Below are 25,569 nucleotides of genomic sequence, written 5' to 3'. Positions count from 1 at the left end.
GCCAACCCTGGTATACAAAGTGCAGTGGTGCATAAGGGTTTTGCAGTTTTGCAAAATAAATCTCAAAGTACCATGGTAAAGGGTGTCAATTGATCTCAAACACTGAGCGGAAGCATTCATATATAAAATATCCCCATAGTCTAGTAAAGGCATAAATGTAGCTGATACTAGCCTCCTTCTGGCTTCAAAAGAAAAACAGGCCTTATTCCTAAAATAAAATCCCAATTTCAGCTTCAATTTTTTTGTAAGTTGTTGAATATGCAATTAAAATTCCAAGATATTTATATGAGGTTACAACCTCAATCTCCTTGCCCTGACAGGTAGTAATAGGTGAAAGGTTCAGAGGTCTATTTCTTGCTTTAGAAAACACCATTAGTTTAGTTTTGTCAGTATTGAGGATAAGCTTCAATTGACACAAGGTATGTTGAACAGTATAAAAAGCAGTTTGCAAGTTCTGGAAAGCTTTTGTAAGAGACGAGGCACAACTGTAAAGAACAGTATCATCAGCATAAAAATTAAGTTGCGCATTTTGGATATTTTTGTCAAAATCATTTATATAAATAGTGAATAAGAGAGGACCATGTACAGAGCCTTGGAGCACACCATTAAAGACAGACAATATAACAGACATAAAACCATCAAATTGAGTGCACTGAGTTCTATCAGATAGATAGTTAGCAAACCATGCAACTGCATGCTCTGAAAGACCTACACTCGACAATCTCTGCCTTAGTATAGCATGATCAACTGTATCAAAAGCCTTAGAGAGATCAATAAAAAGTGAGACACAGTGTGGTTTTTTGTCAAGGGCTTCAGTGATATCATTTAAAAGCTTCATGGCTGCTGTAATTGTGCTATGCTTCTTCCTAAAGCCCAATTGGTACATTGATAAAATAGAGTTAGTAAATAAAAACTATTTTAGCTGTTCACTCACAAGGGTTTCAAGTAATTTCACCAGGGGTGACAGCTTTGAGATTGGCCTATAATTATTAAAAAGAGTTGGATCTCCCACTTTTAAAAGTGGTAGGACAAATGCTGATTTCCAGATTTTCGGAATATCATTACATTCCAGGGTTAGATTGAACAGATATGTAAGTGGTTCAGCTATGAAATCAGCTGCCAGATTTAAAAAGCAGGGATCCAAATGATCAAGACCTGCAGGCTTTCTCTGATCTAAGGATTTCAGGGCTTTACGTACCACCTGCACTGAGAATGGCAAAAAGCAAAAAGTTTGACCAGCTCTCACTGGTTCATCCACACAGGGTTGTACAGAGACAGAGGACACTGGTTCGTCCACACAGGGTTGTACAGAGACAGAGCACACTGAATCAAACAGCCTACCAGATGATACAAAGTGCTCATTGAAACAATTCAGCATTTCAGTTTTGTCATATACAGCAAGAGAGTCCTTCAAAACACATGACGGTAATTCAGTAACATTACTGTTACCAGACATAGACTTAATAGCCTTCCAAAAGTTTCTAGGGTCATTCAGGTTATCAGTGGAAACAGACATAAAATTTTCAGACTTGACCTTCCTGAGAAGAAAAGAACACTTTTTTCGTAACTGCCTAAAAATAAGCCAATCAGCATCAGAACATGATTTCCTTGCTTTAGCCCAGGCTAGATTACGGTCGTGAATAATACAAGACAGCTCAGAAGAAAACCATGGATTATCCCGCCCTTTAACCCTGAACCAGCAGAATGGGTCATGTTTGTTTACTATTTGGAAAAAAACATAATTAAAGAATATCCAGGCAGTTTCCACATCAGGGATAAACTCAATCTTGCTCCAGTCAAAATAAAACAAATCATGAAAGAAAGCCTGCTCATTAAAACACTTCAAATTTCTCTTACGAATAAAACATGGGTTTGTCTTAGGAACCTTAGTATTTCTAACAGCATAATGGTCACTTAAATCATTACAAAAAACACCAACCGCAGAATATTTATGTGGAACATTTGTTAATATCAAATCAATCAGGGTAGATTTATCTGGGCATTTAAGATTTGGGCGAGTGGGTGAGTTAATCAACTGGGTAAGATTCATAGAATTACAAAACATTTTTAAATCATCAGACACTGGTTTTAACCAACACCAGTTGAGATCACCAATCAAGATCATTTCACTGTAAAGAAGTTTAGACATAAGGTGCGTCAAAGAAGAAAATGCTATTTTCTACATTGTTGAATAATAGTGTAGACATCAAAACTTTGAAATAACACAAATGGAATCATGTAGTAACCAAAAAAGTGTGAAACATATCAAAACATATCATACTGTATATTTGAGATTCTTCAAATAGCCACCCTTTGCCTTGATGACAGCTTTGCACACTCTTGGCATTCTCTTAACCAACTTCACCTGGAATGCTTTTCCAACAGTCTTGAAGGAGTGCACACATATGCTGAGCATTTGTTGGCTGTTTTTCCTTTACTCTGCGGTCCTACTCATCTCAAAACATCTCAGATTGGTTGAGGTCGGGGGATTGTGGAGGCCAGGTCATCTGATGCAGCACTCCGTCACTCTCCTTCTTGGGAAAATAGCCCTTACACAGCCTGGAGATGTGTTGGGTCATTGTCCTTTTGAAAAACAAATGAATTCTCCTGAGTAGCGCTGTGGTCTAAGGGAAGCTGTGCAGTTAGAGATCCTGGTTGGAGTCCAGGCTCTGTCGCAGCCGGGCCGCGACCGGGAGACCCATGGGGCGGCACACAATTGGCCCAGCGTTGTCCGGGTTAGGGGAGGGTTTGGCCGGCTGGGATGTTCTTGTCCCATCGAGCTCTAGCGACTCCTGTGGCGAGCCGGGCGCAATGCACACTGACAGGGTTGCCAGGTGTATGGTGTTTCCTCCGACCCATTGGTGCGCCTGGCTTCCGGGTTAAGCAGGCATTGTGTCAAGAAGCAATGCGGCTTGGCTGGGTTGTGTTTTGGAGGACGCACGGCTCTCGACCTTCGCCTCTCCCGAGTCCGTACGGGAGTTGCAGCAATGAGACAAGACTGTAACTACCAATTGGATACCACGAAAAAGGTGTAAAAGTAACAAACAATTGTTTTTATTTTTTTATAATAATTTATTTAAACAAATGATAGTCCCACTAAGCCCAAACCAGATGGGATGACGTATAGCTGCAGAATGCTGTTGTAGTCATAGTGGTTAAGTGTGAATTCTAAATAAATCACAGACAGTGTCAACAGAAAAGCACCCCCACACCATATACCCTCCTCCTCCATGCTTTATGGTAGGAAATACACATGCAGAGATCATCTGTTCACCCACACCGCATCTCACAAAGACATGGCAGTTGGAAACAAAAATCTCAAATTTGGGCTCCAGACCAAAGGACAAATTGATTGTGTTTCATGGGCCAAGTAAGTCTCTTCTTCTTATTGGTGTCCTTTAATAGTGGTTTCTTTGCAGCAATTCAACTATAAAGGCCTGATTCACACAGTCTCCTCTGAACAGTTGATGTTGAGATGTGTCAGTTACTTGAACTCTGTGAAGCATTTATTTGGGCAGCAATATCTGAGGCTGGTAACTCTAATGAACTTATCCTCGGCAGCAGAGGTAACTCTGGGTCTTCCATTGCTGTGGTGATCCTCATGAGAGCCAGTTTCATCATAGTGCTTGATTGTTTTTGCAACTACACTTGAAATATTCCATATTGACTGACCTTCATGTTATAAAGTAATGATTTCTCTTTGCTTATTTGAGCTGTTCTTGCCATAATATGGACTTGATCTTTTGCCAAATAGGGCTATCTTCTGTATACCCCCCACCTTGTCACAACACAATTGATTGTGTCAAATGCATTAAAAAGGAAAGAAATTCCACTTTTAAGAAGGCACACCTGTTAATTGAAATGCATTCCAGGTGACTTTCTCATGAAGCTGGTTGAGAGAATGCCAAGAGTGTGCAAAGCTGTCATCAAGGCAAAGGGTGGCAACTTTGAAGAATCTAAAATATATTTGGTTTTGTTTAACACTTTTTTGGTTACTACATGATTCCATATGTGTTATTTAATTGTTTTGATGTCTTCACTATTTTTCTAAAATGTAGAAAATAGTAAAAATAAAGAAAAACCCTTGAATGAGTAGGTGTTCTAAAACTTTTGACCGGTAGTGTAGAGCCTTCAGTGCTTTTTTTTCCTTGTCTGAAATTGGTCAAAATGTCCTCCAAAAGACTTTATAGCCCACTGTGGAAAAGACTATACTTTCAGGAGTTAAAAAACACAATAAAAAAATCACCTTGTTTGTCTCATTCTTCCAATCTAGCTAGTGACTTTATAAAACACAATATTTGGTATTTGTATTTTATATTATACCAACGATATAGGAAAGCATCTGGTAGCAAAATAGCCAAAAACATAAAATTAGTAATTCATTCAAGGTTATCAATAGAACATTGTCAGAAAATAATAATCTAAACACAATGTCTCTACCGTATATGGTTGAAAAGTTACCGATTTACTCTGAGATATAACCTCACAACACCAAATATGGAACACATACAACCAAGTGCGGTGCAGTCTAAACTAGTAATGGTCACAGCAAATTATCATTATTATTTCATCAACACTGTCAAGTACAAGTATATGAATGTTATAATATTGTAGAGAACAAGCTAATGATTAATTCTATGTAATTTCTAATGACATCAGGCAAAGAAAACGATGTTTGGACATGAATTTCGTAGCTCCCTCTTGAATTGACCCTTTTTCTCTCTACATTGTATAGCAAGTAAGTGACTATATAAAAATAATATATGTCATTCATCAGACACTTTTATCCAAAGCGACTTACAATAAAACCTGCTGTCGTTTATGTATGGGTGGTGACGGGAATCGAACCCACTACCCTGGCTTTGCAAGCGTCATGCTCTATCATGGTCATGGGTGCACCTCAGCCACGCTCAAGGTCCTAAACGATATCTTAACTGCCATCGATAAGAAACAATACTGTGCAGCCGTATTCATTGACCTGGCCAAGGCTTTTGACTCTGTCAATCACCACATCCTTACCGACAGACTCAACAGTCTTGGTTTCTCAAATGATTGCCTCGCCTGGTTCATTAACTGCTTCTCCGATAGAGTTCAGTGTGTAAAATCGGCTTCCTGTAGCCTGGGCCTCTGGCAGTCTCTATGGGGGTGCCATAGGGTTCAATTCTTGGGCCGACTCTTCTCTGTATACATCAATGATGTCGCTCTTGCTGCTGGTGAGTCTCTGATCCACCTCTACGCAGACGACACCATTCTGTATACTTCTGGCCCTTCTTTGGACACTGTGTTAACTACCCTCCAGACGAGCTTCAATGCCATACAACTCTCCTTCCGTGGCCTTCGATTGCTCTTAAATACAAGTAAAACTAAATGTATGCTCATTGGTCACTGATTTTGAATGCTTGTTTTGTTGTCGTAGGGTTGGGAGGAGGACATGCTGCCTGAGGAGAGGGAGGTTCCTCTGGTAAAGTGAGTTCCTCTAAATGTCTGTGTAGTCTGGGCTTGTCAGATGCTGAAGGATAGTGGTCATAATGCTGCTATCCCCCATTGACTCTAATGGTTGACATGCTCCATTCCCTCCCTTTCACAGCCTCTACCTAACCACCAAGAGAGTGGAGGACATCGCCCTGAGGCTCGTCTCCCTGCGCCAGGCCTTCACTGTGAGTGGACACACTTTTCTTTTTCTCTCTGTGACTTCTTGTTCTCTCCTAGAGGAAGATGTCTCACCCTAACTCTTCCCTCTCCCCTAGACCCTGCTTGGTTCCACCCTGAGCAGGAACCATCTGTTTGTGGCGGGAAAGGTCCTCCTGGGCGCCCTGGTTCGGGCCAACCACATGGTAACTCACTAACGCATTCTCTGTCAAGGGAAAGAGAGCGCCCCTGAGGTGAAATGTGTTCTGTTCACTAAGATGCTCTTTTCTTTGTCATAGGACGAGGCCAAGTTCATCCGTACTTATAACGACTTTGTGGACTACCTGAGTGACCCCTCCAAGCGGAATGACACTGAGAGGGAGCTGGCTGAGGCAAAGGTGAGTTCATTAACTCTTTCAAGTCTCACTGAGTTCTTCCACATGCATGTCTTCTATACATCACAGTAGCTGATCTATATGAAATCATTCCTATTTTCTCCAAACGTGTTTTCTTGTCCTAGATCCATCATGTGAACATGATAGATGTCCTCTTTGAGCTGGTGCTGTTTGGGATGATGACAGCTCAGAAGTCCCTGATGGTCGTAAGTAGCATTTCACTGGTACATGTTTTGATATCTCTCTATTAGCAGTTTCACTTAAATTCCTCTTCTCTTCTATTCTCTAAACACTTTTCCAAAAACAAGCTCTAAATCATGTTGAAAAACAGAAATAAACACTTTTCCATAAACAAGCTCTAAATCATGTTTGATGCACTCAGTAAGATAATTTTATTTCAGTACTGTTTAATCAGGATGATAGGAACACTGTGGACAGTTTTCATCAAGTTGCAACATTGGAATACAGAAATAAACACTTTTCCAAAAACAAGCTCTAAATCATGTTGAAAAACCGAAATAAACACTTTTCAAAAACAAGCTCCAAATCATGTTGAAATACAGAAATAAGCACATTTCAAAAACAAGCTCCAAATCATGTTGAAATACAGAAATAAACACTTTTCCATAAACAAGCTCTAAATCATGTTTGATGCTCTTTGTAAGTTAATTTTATTTCAGTACTGTTTAATCAGGATGATAGGAACACTGTGGACAGTTTTCAGCAAGTTGCAACATTGAAATACAGAATTAAACACTTTTCCAAAAACAAGCTCTTAATCATGATGAAATACAGAAAAAACACTTTTCAAAAAAAAGCTCCAAATCATGTTGAAATACAGAAATAAACACTTTTCCATAAACAAGCTCTAAATCATGTTTGATGCACTCTGTAAGTTAATTTTATTTCAGTACTGTTTAATCAGGATGATAGGAACACTGTGGACAGTTTTCATCAAGTTGCAACATTGGAATACAGAAATAAACACTTTTCCAAAAACAAGCTCTAAATCATGTTGAAAAACCGAAATAAACACTTTTCAAAAACAAGCTCCAAATCATGTTGAAATACAGAAATAAGCACATTTCAAAAACAAGCTCCAAATCATGTTGAAATACAGAAATAAACACTTTTCCATAAACAAGCTCTAAATCATGTTTGATGCTCTTTGTAAGTTAATTTTATTTCAGTACTGTTTAATCAGGATGATAGGAACACTGTGGACAGTTTTCAGCAAGTTGCAACATTGAAATACAGAATTAAACACTTTTCCAAAAACAAGCTCTAAATCATGATGAAATACAGAAAAAACACTTTTCAAAAACAAGCTCCAAATCATGTTGAAATACAGAAATAAGCACCTTTCAAAAACAAGCTCCAAATCATGTTGAAATACAGAAATAAACACTTTTCCATAAACAAGCTCTAAATCATGTTTGATGCTCTTTGTAAGTTAATTTTATTTCAGTACTGTTTAATCAGGATGATAGTAACACTGTGGACGGTTTTAAGCAAGTTGCAACATTGAAATACAGAAATATACACTTTTCCAAAAACAAGCTCTAAATCATGTTGAAATACAGAAAAAACACTTTTCAAAAACAAGCTCCAAATCATGTTGAAATACAGAAATAAGCACTTTTCAAAAACAAGCTCCAAATCAGGTTGAAATACAGAAATAAACACTTTTCCATAAACCAGCTCTAAATCATGTTTGATGCACTCTGTAAGTTAATTTTATTTCAGTACTGTTTAATCAGGATGATAGTAACACTGTGGACGGTTTTCAGCAAGTTGCAACATTGGAATACAGAAATAAACACTTTTCCAAAAACAAGCTCTAAATCATGTTGAAAAACAGAAATAAACACTTTTCAAAAACAAGCTCCAAATCATGTTGAAATACAAAAATAAGCACTTTTCAAAAACAAGCTCCAAATCATGTTGAAATACAGAAATAAACACTTTTCCATAAACAAGCTCTAAATCATGTTTGATGCACTCTGTAAGTTCATTTTATTTCAGTACTGTTTAATCAGGATGATAGTAACACTGTGGACGGTTTTCAGCAAGTTGCAACATTGAAATACAGAAATATACACTTTTCCAAAAACAAGCTCTAAATCATGTTGAAATACAGAAAAAACACTTTTCAAAAACAAGCTCCAAATCATGTTGAAATACAGAAATAAGCACTTTTCAAAAACAAGCTCCAAATCATGTTGAAATACAGAAATAAACACTTTTCCATAAACAAGCTCTAAATCATGTTTGATGCACTCTGTAATTTAATTTTATTTCAGTACTGTTTAATCAGGATGATTGTAACACTGTGGACGGTTTTCAGCAAGTTGCAACATTGGAATACAGAAATAAACACTTTTCCAAAAACAAGCTCTAAATCATGTTGAAAAACAGAAATAAACACTTTTCAAAAACAAGCTCCAAATCATGTTGAAATACAGAAATAAGCACTTTTAAAAAACAAGCTCCAAATCAGGTTGAAATACAGAAATAAACACTTTTCCATAAACAAGCTCTAAATCATGTTTGATGCACTCTGTAAGTTAATTTTATTTCAGTACTGTTTAATCAGGATGATAGGAACACTGTGGACAGTTTTCATCAAGTTGCAACATTGGAATACAGAAATAAACACTTTTCCAAAAACAAGCTCTAAATCATGTTGAAAAACCGAAATAAACACTTTTCAAAAACAAGCTCCAAATCATGTTGAAATACAGAAATAAGCACATTTCAAAAACAAGCTCCAAATCATGTTGAAATACAGAAATAAACACTTTTCCATAAACAAGCTCTAAATCATGTTTGATGCTCTTTGTAAGTTAATTTTATTTCAGTACTGTTTAATCAGGATGATAGGAACACTGTGGACAGTTTTCAGCAAGTTGCAACATTGAAATACAGAATTAAACACTTTTCCAAAAACGAGCTCTAAATCATGATGAAATACAGAAAAAACACTTTTCAAAAACAAGCTCCAAATCATGTTGAAATACAGAAATAAGCACCTTTCAAAAACAAGCTCCAAATCATGTTGAAATACAGAAATAAACACTTTTCCATAAACAAGCTCTAAATCATGTTAGATGCACTCTAAGTTAATTTTATTTCAGTACTGTTTAATCAGGATGATAGGAACACTGTGGACAGTTTTCATCAATTTGCAACATTGGAATACAGAAATAAACACTTTTCCAAAAACAAGCTCTAAATCATGTTGAAAAACAGAAATAAACACTGTTCCATAAACAAGCTCTAAATCATGTTTGACGCACTCTGTAAGTTCATTTTATTTCAGTACTGTTTAATCAGGATGATAGTAACACTGTGGACGGTTTTCAGCAAGTTGCAACATTGAAATACAGAAATATACACTTTTCCAAAAACAAGCTCTAAATCATGTTGAAATACAGAAAAAACACTTTTCAAAAACAAGCTCCAAATCATGTTGAAATACAGAAATAAGCACTTTTCAAAAACAAGCTCCAAATCATGTTGAAATACAGAAATAAGCACTTTTCAAAAACAAGCTCCAAATCATGTTGAAATACAGAAATAAACACTGTTCCATAAACAAGCTCTAAATCATGTTTGACGCACTCTGTAAGTTCATTTTATTTCAGTACTGTTTAATCAGGATGATAGTAACACTGTGGACGGTTTTCAGCAAGTTGCAACATTGAAATACAGAAATATACACTTTTCCAAAAACAAGCTCTAAATCATGTTGAAATACAGAAAAAACACTTTTCAAAAACAAGCTCCAAATCATGTTGAAATACAGAAATAAGCACTTTTCAAAAACAAGCTCCAAATCATGTTGAAATACAGAAATAAACACTGTTCCATAAACAAGCTCTAAATCATGTTTGACGCACTCTGTAAGTTAATTTTATTTCAGTACTGTTTAATCAGGATGATTGTAACACTGTGGACGGTTTTCAGCAAGTTGCAACATTGGAATACAGAAATAAACACTTTTCCAAAACAAGCTCTAAATCATGTTGAAAAACAGAAATAAACACTTTTCAAAAACAAGCTCCAAATCATGTTGAAATACAGAAATAAGCACTTTTAAAAAACAAGCTCCAAATCAGGTTGAAATACAGAAATAAACACTTTTCCATAAACAAGCTCTAAATCATGTTTGATGCACTCTGTAAGTTAATTTTATTTCAGTACTGTTTAATCAGGATGATAGGAACACTGTGGACAGTTTTCAGCAAGTTGCAACATTGGAATACAGAAATAAACACTTTTCCAAAAACAAGCTCTAAATCATGTTGCTAAACCGAAATAAACACTTTTCAAAAACAAGCTCCAAATCATGTTGAAATACAGAAATAAGCACCTTTCAAAAACAAGCTCCAAATCATGTTGAAATACAGAAATAAACACTTTTCCATAAACAAGCTCTAAATCATGTTTGATGCTCTTTGTAAGTTAATTTTATTTCAGTAGTGTTTAATCAGGATGATAGGAACACTGTGGACAGTTTTCAGCAAGTTGCAACATTGAAATACAGAATTAAACACTTTTCCAAAAACAAGCTCTAAATCATGATGAAATACAGAAAAAACACTTTTCAAAAACAAGCTCCAAATCATGTTGAAATACAGAAATAAGCACCTTTCAAAAACAAGCTCCATATCATGTTGAAATACAGAAATAAACACTTTTCCATAAACAAGCTCTAAATCATGTTTGATGCTCTTTGTAAGTTAATTTTATTTCAGTACTGTTTAATCAGGATGATAGGAACACTGTGGACAGTTTTCAGCAAGTTGCAACATTGAAATACAGAATTAAACACTTTTCCAAAAACAAGCTCTAAATCATGATGAAATACAGAAAAAACACTTTTCAAAAACAAGCTCCAAATCATGTTGAAATACAGAAATAAGCACCTTTCAAAAACAAGCTCCAAATCATGTTGAAATACAGAAATAAACACTTTTCCATAAACAAGCTCTAAATCATGTTTGATGCACTCTGTAAGTTAATTTTATTTCAGTACTGTTTAATCAGGATGATAGGAACACTGTGGACAGTTTTCATCAATTTGCAACATTGGAATACAGAAATAAACACTTTTCCAAAAACAAGCTCTAAATCATGTTGAAAAACAGAAATAAACACTTTTCAAAAACAAGCTCCAAATCATGTTGAAATACAGAAATAAACACTGTTCCATAAACAAGCTCTAAATCATGTTTGACGCACTCTGTAAGTTAATTTTATTTCAGTACTGTTTAATCAGGATGATAGTAACACTGTGGACGGTTTTCAGCAAGTTGCAACATTGGAATACAGAAATAAACACTTTCCAAAAACAAGCTCCAAATCATGTTGAAATACAGAAATAAGCACTTTTCAAATACAAACTCCAAATCATGTTGAAATACAGAAATAAACACTTTTCCATAAACAAGCTCTAAATCATGTTTGATGCACTCTGTAAGTTAATTTTATTTCAGTACTGTTTAATCAGGATGATAGTAACACTGTGGACGGTTTTCAGCAAGTTGCAACATTGGAATACAGAAATAAACACTTTCCAAAAACAAGCTCCAAATCATGTTGAAATACAGAAAAAAGCACTTTTCAAAAACAAGCTCGAAATCATGTTGAATTACAGAAATAAACACTTTTCCATAAACAAGCTCTAAATCATGTTTGATGCAATCTGTAAGTTAATTTTATTTCAGTACTGTTTAATCAGGATGATAGGAACACTGTGGACAGTTTTCATCAAGTTGCAACATTGGAATACAGAAATAAACACTTTTCCAAAAACAAGCTCTAAATCACGTTGAAAAACAGAAATAAACACTTTTCAAAAACAAGCTCCAAATCATGTTGAAATACAGAAATAAGCACTTTTCAAAAACAAGCTCCAAATCATGTTGAAATACAGAAATAAACACTGTTCCATAAACAAGCTCTAAATCATGTTTGACGCACTCTGTAAGTTAATATTATTTCAGTACTGTTTAATCAGGATGATAGTAACACTGTGGACGGTTTTCAGCAAGTTGCAACATTTGAATACAGAAATAAACACTTTTCCAAAAACAAGCTCCAAATCAGGTTGAAATACAGAAGTAAACACTTTTCCATAAACAAGCTCTAAATCATGTTTGACGCACTCTGTAAGTTAATTTTATTTCAGTACTGTTTAATCAGGATGATAGTAACACTGTGGACGGTTTTCAGCAAGTTGCAACATTGGAATACAGAAATAAACACTTTCCAAAAACAAGCTCCAAATCATGTTGAAATACAGAAATAAGCACTTTTCAAAAACAAGCTCCTAATCATGTTGAAATACAGAAATAAACACTTTTCCATAAACAAGCTCTAAATCATGTTTGATGCAATCTGTAAGTTAATTTTATTTCAGTACTGTTTAATCAGGATGATAGGAACACTATGGACAGTTTTCATCAATTTGCAACATTGGAATACAGAAATAAACACTTTTCCAAAAACAAGCTCTAAATCATGTTGAAAAACAGAAATAAACACTTTTCAAAAACAAGCTCCAAATCATGTTGAAATACAGAAATAAGCTCTTTTCAAAAACAAGCTCCAAATCATGTTGAAATACAGAAATAAACACTGTTCCATAAACAAGCTCTAAATCATGTTTGACGCACTCTGTAAGTTAATTTTATTTCAGTACTTTTTAATCAGGATGATAGTAACACTGTGGACGGTTTTCAGCAAGTTGCAACATTGGATTACAGAAATAAACACTTTTCCAAAAACAAGCTCCAAATCAGGTTGAAATACAGAAGTAAACACTTTTCCATAAACAAGCTCTAAATCATGTTTGATGCACTCTGTAATTTTATTTTATTTCAGTACTGTTTAATCAGGATGATAGGAACACTGTGGACAGTTTTCATCAAGTTGCAACATTGGAATACAGAAAAAAACACTTTTCCAAAAACAAGCTCTAAATCATGTTGAAATACAGAAATAAACACTTTTCAAAAACAAGCTCCAAATCATGTTGAAATACAGAAATAAGCACTTTTCAAAAACAAGCTCCAAATCATGTTGAAATACAGAAATAAGCACCTTTCAAAAACAAGCTCCAAATCATGTTGAAATACAGAAATAAACACTTTTCCATAAACAAGCTCTAAATCATGTTTGATGCACTCTAAGTTAATTTTATTTCAGTACTGTTTAATCAGGATGATAGGAACACTGTGGACAGTTTTCATCAATTTGCAACATTGGAATACAGAAATAAACACTTTTCCAAAAACAAGCTCTAAATCATGTTGAAAAACAGAAATAAACACTTTTCAAAAACAAGCTCCAAATCATGTTGAAATACAGAAATAAGCACTTTTCAAAAACAAGCTCCAAATCATGTTGAAATACAGAAATAAACACTGTTCCATAAACAAGCTCTAAATCATGTTTGACGCACTCTGTAAGTTAATTTTATTTCAGTACTGTTTAATCAGGATGATAGTAACACTGTGGACGGTTTTCAGCAAGTTGCAACATTGGAATACAGAAATAAACACTTTCCAAAAACAAGCTCCAAATCATGTTGAAATACAGAAATAAGCACTTTTCAAAAACAAGCTCCTAATCATGTTGAAATACAGAAATAAACACTTTTCCATAAACAAGCTCTAAATCATGTTTGATGCAATCTGTAAGTTAATTTTATTTCAGTACTGTTTAATCAGGATGATAGGAACACTATGGACAGTTTTCATCAATTTGCAACATTGGAATACAGAAATAAACACTTTTCCAAAAACAAGCTCTAAATCATGTTGAAAAACAGAAATAAACACTTTTCAAAAACAAGCTCCAAATCATGTTGAAATACAGAAATAAGCTCTTTTCAAAAACAAGCTCCAAATCATGTTGAAATACAGAAATAAACACTGTTCCATAAACAAGCTCTAAATCATGTTTGACGCACTCTGTAAGTTAATTTTATTTCAGTACTGTTTAATCAGGATGATAGTAACACTGTGGACGGTTTTCAGCAAGTTGCAAATTTGGAATACAGAAATAAACACTTTTCCAAAAACAAGCTACAAATCAGGTTGAAATACAGAAGTAAACACTTTTCCATAAACAAGCTCTAAATCATGTTTGATGCACTCTGTAATTTTATTTTATTTCAGTACTGTTTAATCAGGATGATAGGAACACTGTGGACAGTTTTCATCAAGTTGCAACATTGGAATACAGAAATAAACACTTTTCCAAAAACAAGCTCTAAATCATGTTGAAATACAGAAATAAACACTTTTCAAAAACAAGCTCCAAATCATGTTGAAATACAGAAATAAGCACTTTTCAAAAACAAGCTCCAAATCATGTTGAAATACAGAAATAAACACTTTTCCATAAACAATCTCTAAATCATGTTTGATGCACTCTTTAAGTTAATTTTATTTCAGTACTGTTTAATCAGGATGATAGGAACACTGTGGACAGTTTTCATCTAGTTGCAACATTGGAATACAGAAATAAACACTTTTCCAAAAACAAGCTCTAAATCATGTTGAAAAACAGAAATAAACACTTTTCAAAAACAAGCTCCAAATCATGTTGAAATACAGAAAAAAGCACTTTTCAAAAACAAGCTCCAAATCATGTTGAAATACAGAAATAAACACTGTTCCATAAACAAGCTCTAAATCATGTTTGACGCACTCTGTAAGTTAATTTTATTTCAGTACTGTTTAATCAGGATGATAGTAACACTGTGGACGGTTTTCAGCAAGTTGCAACATTGGAATAAAGAAATAAACACTTTTCCAAAAACAAGCTCTAGATCATGTTGAAAAACAGAAATAAACACTTTTCAAAAACAAGCTCCAAATCAGGTTGAAATACAGAAATAAGCACTTTTCAAAAACAAGCTCCAAATCATGTTGAAATACAGAAATAAACACTTTTCAATAAAGAATCTCTAAATCATGTTTGATGCACTCTGTAAGTTAATTTTATTTCAGTACTGTTTGATCAGGATGATAGGAACACTGTGGACAGTTTTCAGCAAGTTGCAACATTGAAATACAGAAATAAACACTTCCAAAAACAAACTCTAAATCATGTTGTAATACAGAAAAAACACTTTTCAAAAACAAATTCCAAATCATGTTGAAATACAGAAATAAGCACTTTTCAAATACAAGCTCCAAATCATGTTGAAATACAGAAATAAACACTTTTCCATAAACAAGCTCTAAATCATGTTTGATGCACTCTGTAAGTTAATTTTATTTCAGTACTGTTTAATCAGGATGATAGTAACACTGTGGACGGTTTTCAGCAAGTTGCAACATTGGAATACAGAAATAAACACTTTTCCAAAAACAAGCTCTAAATCATGTTGAAAAACAGAAATAAACACTTTTCAAAAACAAGCTCCAAATCATGTTAAAATACAGAAATAAGCACTTTTAAAAAACAAGCTCCAAATCAGGTTGAAATACAGAAATAAAACACTTTTCCATAAACAAGCTTTAAATCATGTTTGATGCACTCTGTAAGTTAATTTTATTTCAGTACTGTTTAATCAGGATGATAGGAACACTGTGGACAGTTTTCATCAAGTTGCAACATTGGAATAAAGAAATAAACACTTTTCAAAAACAAGCTCCAAATCATGTTAAAATACAGAAATAAGCACTTTTCAAAATCAAGCTCCAAATCATGTTGAAATACAGAAAAAAAACACTTTTCCATAAACAAGCTCTAAATCATGTTTGATGCACTCTGTAAGTTAATTTTATTTCAGTACTGTTTAATCAGGATGATAGGAACACTGTGGACAGTTTTCAGCAAGTTGCAACATTGAAATACAGAATTAAACACTTTTCCAAAAACAAGCTCTAAATCATGTTGAACTACAAAAAAAACACTTTTCAAAAACAAGCTCCAAATCATGTTGAAATACAGAAATAAGCACTTTTCAAAAACAAGCTCCAAATCATGTTGAAATACAGAAATAAACACTTTTCCATAAACAAGCTCCAAATCATGTTGAAATACAGAAATAAACACTTTTCCATAAACAAGCTCTAAATCATGTTTGATGCACTCTGTAAGTTCATTTTATTTCAGTACTGTTTAATCAGGATGATAGTAACACTGTGGACGGTTTTCAGCAAGTTGCAACATTGAAATACAGAAATATACACTTTTCCAAAAAAAAGCTCTAAATCATGTTGAAATACAGAAAAAACACTTTTCAAAAACAAGCTCCAAATCATGTTGAAATACAGAAATAAGCACCTTTAAAAAACAAGCTCCAAATCAGGTTGAAATACAGAAATAAACACTTTTCCATAAACAAGCTCTAAATCATGTTTGATGCACTCTGTAAGTTAATTTTATTTCAGTACTGTTTAATCAGGATGACAGGAACACTGTGGACAGTTTTCATCAAGTTGCAACATTGGAATACAGAAATAAACACTTTTCAAAAACAAGCTCCAAATCATGTTAAAATACAGAAATAAGCACTTTTCAAAATCAAGCTCCAAATCATGTTGAAATACAGAAATAAACACTTTTCCATAAACAAGCTCTAAATCATGTTTGATGCACTCTGTAAGTTAATTTTATTTCAGTACTGTTTAATCAGGATGATAGGAACACTGTGGACAGTTTTCATCAAGTTGCAACATTGGAATACAGAAATAAACACTTTTTCAAAAACAATCTCCAAATCATGTTGAAATACAGAAATAAGCACTTTTCAAAAACAAGCTCCAAATCATGTTGAAATACAGAAATAAACACTTTTCCATAAACAAGCTCTAAATCATGTTTGATGCACTCTGTAAGTTAATTGTATTTCAGTACTGTTTAATCAGGATGATAGGAACACTGTGGACAGTTTTCAGCAAGTTGCAACATTGAAATACAGAATTAAACACTTTTCCAAAAACAAGCTCTAAATCATGTTGAAATACAGAAAAAACACTTTTCAAAAACAAGCTCCAAATCATGTTAAAATACAGAAATAAGCACTTTTCAAAATCAAGCTCCAAATCATGTTGAAATACAGAAAAAAAACACTTTTCCATAAACAAGCTCTAAATCATGTTTGATGCACTCTGTAAGTTAATTTTATTTCAGTACTGTTTAATCAGGATGATAGGAACACTGTGGACAGTTTTCAGCAAGTTGCAACATTGAAATACAGAATTAAACACTTTTCCAAAAACAAGCTCTAAATCATGTTGAACTACAAAAAAAACACTTTTCAAAAACAAGCTCCAAATCATGTTGAAATACAGAAATAAGCACTTTTCAAAAACAAGCTCCAAATCATGTTGAAATACAGAAATAAACACTTTTCCATAAACAAGCTCCAAATCATGTTGAAATACAGAAATAAACACTTTTCCATAAACAAGCTCTAAATCATGTTTGATGCACTCTGTAAGTTCATTTTATTTCAGTACTGTTTAATCAGGATGATAGTAACACTGTGGACGGTTTTCAGCAAGTTGCAACATTGAAATACAGAAATATACACTTTTCCAAAAACAAGCTCTAAATCATGTTGAAATACAGAAAAAACACTTTTCAAAAACAAGCTCCAAATCATGTTGAAATACAGAAATAAGCACCTTTAAAAAACAAGCTCCAAATCAGGTTGAAATACAGAAATAAACACTTTTCCATAAACAAGCTCTAAATCATGTTTGATGCACTCTGTAAGTTAATTTTATTTCAGTACTGTTTAATCAGGATGACAGGAACACTGTGGACAGTTTTCATCAAGTTGCAACATTGGAATACAGAAATAAACACTTTTCAAAAACAAGCTCCAAATCATGTTAAAATACAGAAATAAGCACTTTTCAAAATCAAGCTCCAAATCATGTTGAAATACAGAAATAAACACTTTTCCATAAACAAGCTCTAAATCATGTTTGATGCACTCTGTAAGTTAATTTTATTTCAGTACTGTTTAATCAGGATGATAGGAACACTGTGGACAGTTTTCATCAAGTTGCAACATTGGAATACAGAAATAAACACTTTTTCAAAAACAATCTCCAAATCATGTTGAAATACAGAAATAAGCACTTTTCAAAAACAAGCTCCAAATCATGTTGAAATACAGAAATAAACACTTTTCCATAAACAAGCTCTAAATCATGTTTGATGCACTCTGTAAGTTAATTGTATTTCAGTACTGTTTAATCAGGATGATAGGAACACTGTGGACAGTTTTCAGCAAGTTGCAACATTGAAATACAGAATTAAACACTTTTCCAAAAACAAGCTCTAAATCATGTTGAAATACAGAAAAAACACTTTTCAAAAACAAGCTCCAAATCATGTTAAAATACAGAAATAAGCACTTTTAAAAAACAAGCTCCAAATCAGGTTGAAATACAGAAATAAACACTTTTCCATAAACAAGCTCTAAATCATGTTTGATGCACTCTGTAAGTTAATTTTATTTCAGTACTGTTTAATCAGGATGATAGGAACACTGTGGACAGTTTTCATCAAGTTGCAACATTGGAATACAGAAATAAACACTTTTTCAAAAACAAGCTCCAAATCATGTTGAAATACAGAAATAAGCACTTTTCAAAAACAAGCTCCAAATCATGTTGAAATACAGAAATAAACACTTTTCAATAAACAATCTCTAAATCATGTTTGATGCACTCTTTAAGTTAATTTTATTTCAGTACTGTTTAATCAGGATGATAGGAACACTGTGGACAGTTTTCATCTAGTTGCAACATTGGAATACAGAAATAAACACTTTTCCAAAAACAAGCTCTAAATCATGTTGAAAAACAGAAATAAACACTTTTCAAAAACAAGCTCCAAATCATGTTGAAATACAGAAAAAAGCACTTTTCAAAAACAAGCTCCAAATCATGTTGAAATACAGAAATAAACACTTTTCCATAAACAAGCTCTAAATCATGTTTGATGCACTCTGTAAGTTAATTTTATTTCAGTACTGTTTAATCAGGATGATAGTAACACTGTGGACGGTTTTCAGCAAGTTGCAACATTGGAATACAGAAATAAACACTTTTCCAAAAACAAGCTCTAAATCATGTTGAAAAACAGAAATAAACACTTTTCAAAAACAAGCTCCAAATCATGTTAAAATACAGAAATAAGCACTTTTAAAAAACAAGCTCCAAATCAGGTTGAAATACAGAAATAAAACACTTTTCCATAAACAAGCTTTAAATCATGTTTGATGCACTCTGTAAGTTAATTTTATTTCAGTACTGTTTAATCAGGATGATAGGAACACTGTGGACAGTTTTCATCAAGTTGCAACATTGGAATAAAGAAATAAACACTTTTCAAAAACAAGCTCCAAATCATGTTAAAATACAGAAATAAGCACTTTTCAAAATCAAGCTCCAAATCATGTTGAAATACAGAAAAAAAACACTTTTCCATAAACAAGCTCTAAATCATGTTTGAAGCACTCTGTAAGTTAATTTTATTTCAGTACTGTTTAATCAGGATGATAGGAACACTGTGGACAGTTTTCAGCAAGTTGCAACATTGAAATACAGAATTAAACACTTTTCCAAAAACAAGCTCTAAATCATGTTGAACTACAAAAAAAACACTTTTCAAAAACAAGCTCCAAATCATGTTGAAATACAGAAATAAGCACTTTTCAAAAACAAGCTCCAAATCATGTTGAAATACAGAAATAAACACTTTTCCATAAACAAGCTCCAAATCATGTTGAAATACAGAAATAAACACTTTTCCATAAACAAGCTCTAAATCATGTTTGATGCACTCTGTAAGTTCATTTTATTTCAGTACTGTTTAATCAGGATGATAGTAACACTGTGGACGGTTTTCAGCAAGTTGCAACATTGAAATACAGAAATATACACTTTTCCAAAAACAAGCTCTAAATCATGTTGAAATACAGAAAAAACACTTTTCAAAAACAAGCTCCAAATCATGTTGAAATACAGAAATAAGCACCTTTAAAAAACAAGCTCCAAATCAGGTTGAAATACAGAAATAAACACTTTTCCATAAACAAGCTCTAAATCATGTTTGATGCACTCTGTAAGTTAATTTTATTTCAGTACTGTTTAATCAGGATGACAGGAACACTGTGGACAGTTTTCATCAAGTTGCAACATTGGAATACAGAAATAAACACTTTTCAAAAACAAGCTCCAAATCAGGTTAAAATACAGAAATAAGCACTTTTCAAAATCAAGCTCCAAATCATGTTGAAATACAGAAATAAACACTTTTCCATAAACAAGCTCTAAATCAAGTTTGATGCACTCTGTAAGTTAATTTTATTTCAGTACTGTTTAATCAGGATGATAGGAACACTGTGGACAGTTTTCATCAAGTTGCAACATTGGAATACAGAAATAAACACTTTTTCAAAAACAAGCTCCAAATCATGTTGAAATACAGAAATAAGCACTTTTCAAAAACAAGCTCCAAATCATGTTGAAATACAGAAATAAACACTTTTCCATAAACAAGCTCTAAATCATGTTTGATGCACTCTGTAAGTTAATTGTATTTCAGTACTGTTTAATCAGGATGATAGGAACACTGTGGACAGTTTTCAGCAAGTTGCAACATTGAAATACAGAAATAAACACTTTTCCAAAAACAAGCTCTAAATCATGTTGAAATACAGAAAAAACACTTTTCAAAAACAAGCTCCAAATCATGTTAAAATACAGAAATAAGCACTTTTAAAAAACAAGCTCCAAATCAGGTTGAAATACAGAAATAAACACTTTTCCATAAACAAGCTCTAAATCATGTTTGATGCACTCTGTAAGTTAATTTTATTTCAGTACTGTTTAATCAGGATGATAGGAACACTGTGGACAGTTTTCAGCAAGTTGCAACATTGAAATACAGAATTAAACACTTTTCCAAAAACAAGCTCTAAATCATGTTGAAATACAGAAAAAACACTTTTCAAAAACAAGCTCCAAATCATGTTAAAATACAGAAATAAGCACTTTTAAAAAACAAGCTCCAAATCAGGTTGAAATACAGAAATAAACACTTTTCCATAAACAAGCTCTAAATCATGTTTGATGCACTCTGTAAGTTAATTTTATTTCAGTACTGTTTAATCAGGATGATAGGAACACTGTGGACAGTTTTCATCAAGTTGCAACATTGGAATACAGAAATAAACACTTTTTCAAAAACAAGCGCCAAATCATGTTGAAATACAGAAATAAGCACTTTTCAAAAACAAGCTCCAAATCATGTTGAAATACAGAAATAAACAGTTTTCCATAAACAAGCTCTAAATCATGTTTGATGCTCTTTGTAAGTTATTTTTATTTCAGTACTGTTTAATCAGGATGATAGGAACACTGTGGACAGTTTTCAGCAAGTTGCAACATTGAAATACAGAATTAAACACTTTTCCAAAAACAAGCTCTAAATCATGTTGAACTACAAAAAAAAACACTATTCAAAAACAAGCTCCAAATCATGTTGAAATATAGAAATAAGCACTTTTCAAAAACAAGCTCCAAATCATGTTGAAATACAGAAATAAACACTTTTCCATAAACAAGCTCTAAATCATGTTTGATGCACTCTGTAAGTTCATTTTATTTCAGTACTGTTTAATCAGGATGATAGGAACACTGTGGACGGTTTTCAGCAAGTTGCAACATTGGAATACAGAAATATACACTTTTCCAAAAACAAGCTCTAAATCATGTTAAAATACAGAAAGAAGCACTTTTCAAAATCAAGCTCCAAATCATGTTGAAATACAGAAATAAACACTTTTCCATAAACAAGCTCTAAATCATGTTTGATGCACTCTGTAAGTTAATTTTATTTCAGTACTGTCTAATCAGGATGATAGGAACACAGTGGAAAGTTTTCATCAAGTTGCAACATTGGAATACAGAAATAAACACTTTTTCAAAAACAAGCTCCAAATCATGTTGAAATACAGAAATAAACACTTTTCCATAAACAAGCTCCAAATCATGTTGAAATACAGAAATAAACACTTTTCCAAAAACAAGCTCTAAATCATGTTGAAATACAGAAAAAACACTTTTCAAAAACAAGCTCCAAATCATGTTGAAATACAGGAATAAGCACCTTTAAAAAACAAGCTCCAAATCAGGTTGAAATACAGAAATAAACACTTTTCCATAAACAAGCTCTAAATCATGTTTGATGCACTCTGTAAGTTAATTTTATTTCAGTACTGTTTAATCAGGATTATAGGAACACTGTGGACAGTTTTCATCAAGTTGCAACATTGGAATACAGAAATAAACACTTTTCAAAAACAAGCTCCAAATCATGTTAAAATACAGAAATAACCACTTTTCAAAATCAAGCTCCAAATCATGTTGAAATACAGAAATAAACACTTTTCCATAAACAAGCTCTAAATCATGTTTGATGCCCTCTGTAAGTTAATTTTATTTCAGTACTGTTTAATCAGGATGATAGGAACACTGTGGACAGTTTTCATCAAGTTGCAACATTGGAATACAGAAATAAACTCTTTTTCAAAAACAAGCTCCAAATCATGTTGAAATACAGAAATAAGCACTTTTCAAAAACAAGCTCCAAATTATGTTGAAATACAGAAATAAACACTTTTCCATAAACAAGCTCTAAATCATGTTTGATGCACTCTGTAAGTTAATTTTATTTCAGTACTGTTTAATCAGGATGATAGGAACACTGTGGACAGTTTTCAGCAAGTTGCAACATTGAAATACAGAATTAAACACTTTTCCAAAAACAAGCTCTAAATCATGTTGAAATACAGAAAAAACACTTTTCAAAAACAAGCTCCAAATCATGTTAAAATACAGAAATAAGCACTTTTAAAAAACAAGCTCCAAATCAGGTTGAAATACAGAAATAAACACTTTTCCATAAACAAGCTCTAAATCATGTTTGATGCACTCTGTAAGTTAATTTTATTTCAGTACTGTTTATTCAGGATGATAGGAACACTGTGGACAGTTTTCATCAAGTTGCAACGTTGGAATAAAGAAATAAACACTTTTCAAAAACAAGCTCCAAATCATGTTAAAATACAGAAATAAGCACTTTTCAAAATAAAGCTCCAAATCATGTTGAAATACAGAAATAAACACTTTTCCATAAACAAGCTCTAAATCATGTTTGATGCACTCTGTAAGTTAATTTTATTTCAGTACTGTTTAATCAGGATGATAGGAACACTGTGGACAGTTTTCATCAAGTTGCAACATTGGAATACAGAAATAAACAATTTTTCAAAAACAAGCTCCAAATCATGTTGAAATACAGAAATAAGCACTTTTCAAAAACAAGCTCCAAATCATGTTGAAATACAGAAATAAACACTTTTCCATAAACAAGCTCTAAATCATGTTTGATGCTCTTTGTAAGTTAATTTTATTTCAGTACTGTTTAATCAGGATGATAGGAACACTGTGGACAGTTTTCAGCAAGTTGCAACATTGAAATACAGAATTAAACACTTTTCCAAAAACAAGCTCTAAATCATGTTGAACTACAAAAAAAAACACTTTTCAAAAACAAGCTCCAAATCATGTTGAAATATAGAAATAAGCACTTTTCAAAAACAAGCTCCAAATCATGTTGAAATACAGAAATAAACACTTTTCCATAAACAAGCTCTAAATCATGTTTGATGCACTCTGTAAGTTAATTTTATTTCAGTACTGTTTAATCAGGATGATAGGAACACTGTGGACGGTTTTCAGCAAGTTGCAACATTGGAATACAGAAATATACACTTTTCCAAAAACAAGCTCTAAATCATGTTAAAATACAGAAATAAGCACTTTTCAAAATCAAGCTCCAAATCATGTTGAAATACAGAAATAAACACTTTTCCATAAACAAGCTCTAAATCATGTTTGATGCACTCTGTAAGTTAATTTTATTTCAGTACTGTTTAATCAGGATGATAGGAACACTGTGGACAGTTTTCATCAAGTTGCAACATTGGAATACAGAAATAAACACTTTTTCAAAAACAAGCTCCAAATCATGTTGAAATACAGAAATAAGCACTTTTCAAAAACAAGCTCCAAATCATGTTGAAATACAGAAATAAACACTTTTCCATAAGCAAGCTCTAAATCATGTTTGATGCACTCTGTAAGTTAATTTTATTTCAGTACTGTTTAATCAGGATGATAGGAACACTGTGGACGGTTTTCAGCAAGTTGCAACATTGGAATACAGAAATATACACTTTTCAAAATCAAGCTCCAAATCATGTTGAAATACAGAAATAAACACTTTTCCATAAACAAGCTCTAAATCATGTTTGATGCACTCTGTACGTTAATTTTATTTCAGTACTGTTTAATCAGGATGATAGGAACACTGTGGACAGTTTTCATCAAGTTGCAACATTGGAATACAGAAATAAACACTTTTTCAAAAACAAGCTCCAAATCATGTTGAAATACAGAAATAAGCACTTTTCAAAAACAAGCTCCAAATCATGTTGAAATACAGAAATAAACACTTTTCCATAAACAAGCTCTAAATCATGTTTGATGCTCTTTAAGTTAATTTTATTTCAGTACTGTTTAATCAGGATGATAGGAACACTGTGGACAGTTTTCAGCAAGTTGCAACATTGAAATACAGAATTAAACACTTTTCCAAAAACAAGCTCTAAATCATGTTGAAATACAGAAAAAACACTTTTCAAAAACAAGCTCCAAATCATGTTGAAATACAGAAATAAGCACTTTTCAAAAACAAGCTCCAAATCATGTTGAAATACAGAAATAAACACTTTTCCATAAACAAGCTCTAAATCATGTTTGATGCACTCTGTAAGTTAATTTTATTTCAGTACTGTTTAATCAGGATGATAGGAACACTGTGGACAGTTTTCATCAAGTTGCAACATTGGAATACAGAAATAAACACTTTTCCAAAAACAAGCTCTAAATCATGTTGAAAAACAGAAATAAACACTTTTCAAAAACAAGCTCCAAATCTTGTTGAAATACAAAAATAAGCACTTTTCAAAAACAAGCTCCAAATCATGTTGAAATACAGAAATAAACACTTTTCCATAAACAAGCTCTAAATCATGTTTAATGCACTCTGTAAGTTCATTTTATTACAGTACTGTTTAATCAGGATGATAGTAACACTGTGGACGGTTTTCAGCAAGTTGCAACATTGGAATACAGAAATAAACACTTTTCCAAAAACAAGCTCTAAATCATGTTGAAAAACAGAAATAAACACTTTTCAAAAACAAGCTCCAAATCATGTTAAAATACAGAAATAAGCACTTTTAAAAAACAAGCTCCAAATCAGGTTGAAATACAGAAATAAAACACTTTTCCATAAACAAGCTTTAAATCATGTTTGATGCACTCTGTAAGTTAATTTTATTTCAGTACTGTTTAATCAGGATGATAGGAACACTGTGGACAGTTTTCATCAAGTTGCAACATTGGAATAAAGAAATAAACACTTT

The 25,569-nt window shown here is 32.9% G+C and overlaps 1 long non-coding RNA gene across 1 annotated transcript; it reads left to right on the top strand.

The window, feature by feature from the left end:
* The first annotated feature begins 5,119 nt into the window (after positions 1-5,119).
* LOC129846907 (uncharacterized) lies at positions 5,120-5,911 on the top strand. Its single transcript, XR_008758306.1, has 3 exons — positions 5,120-5,466; positions 5,588-5,657; positions 5,748-5,911. It is a non-coding gene; the product is annotated as an uncharacterized LOC129846907 (long non-coding RNA).
* Positions 5,912-25,569: the final 19,658 nt, after the last annotated feature.

The sequence above is a fragment of the Salvelinus fontinalis genome, unplaced genomic scaffold (assembly GCF_029448725.1).
Source record: "Salvelinus fontinalis isolate EN_2023a unplaced genomic scaffold, ASM2944872v1 scaffold_0646, whole genome shotgun sequence".
Classification (NCBI taxonomy): Eukaryota; Metazoa; Chordata; class Actinopteri; order Salmoniformes; family Salmonidae; genus Salvelinus; species Salvelinus fontinalis.
This window is presented reverse-complemented; position numbering and strand designations above follow the sequence as displayed.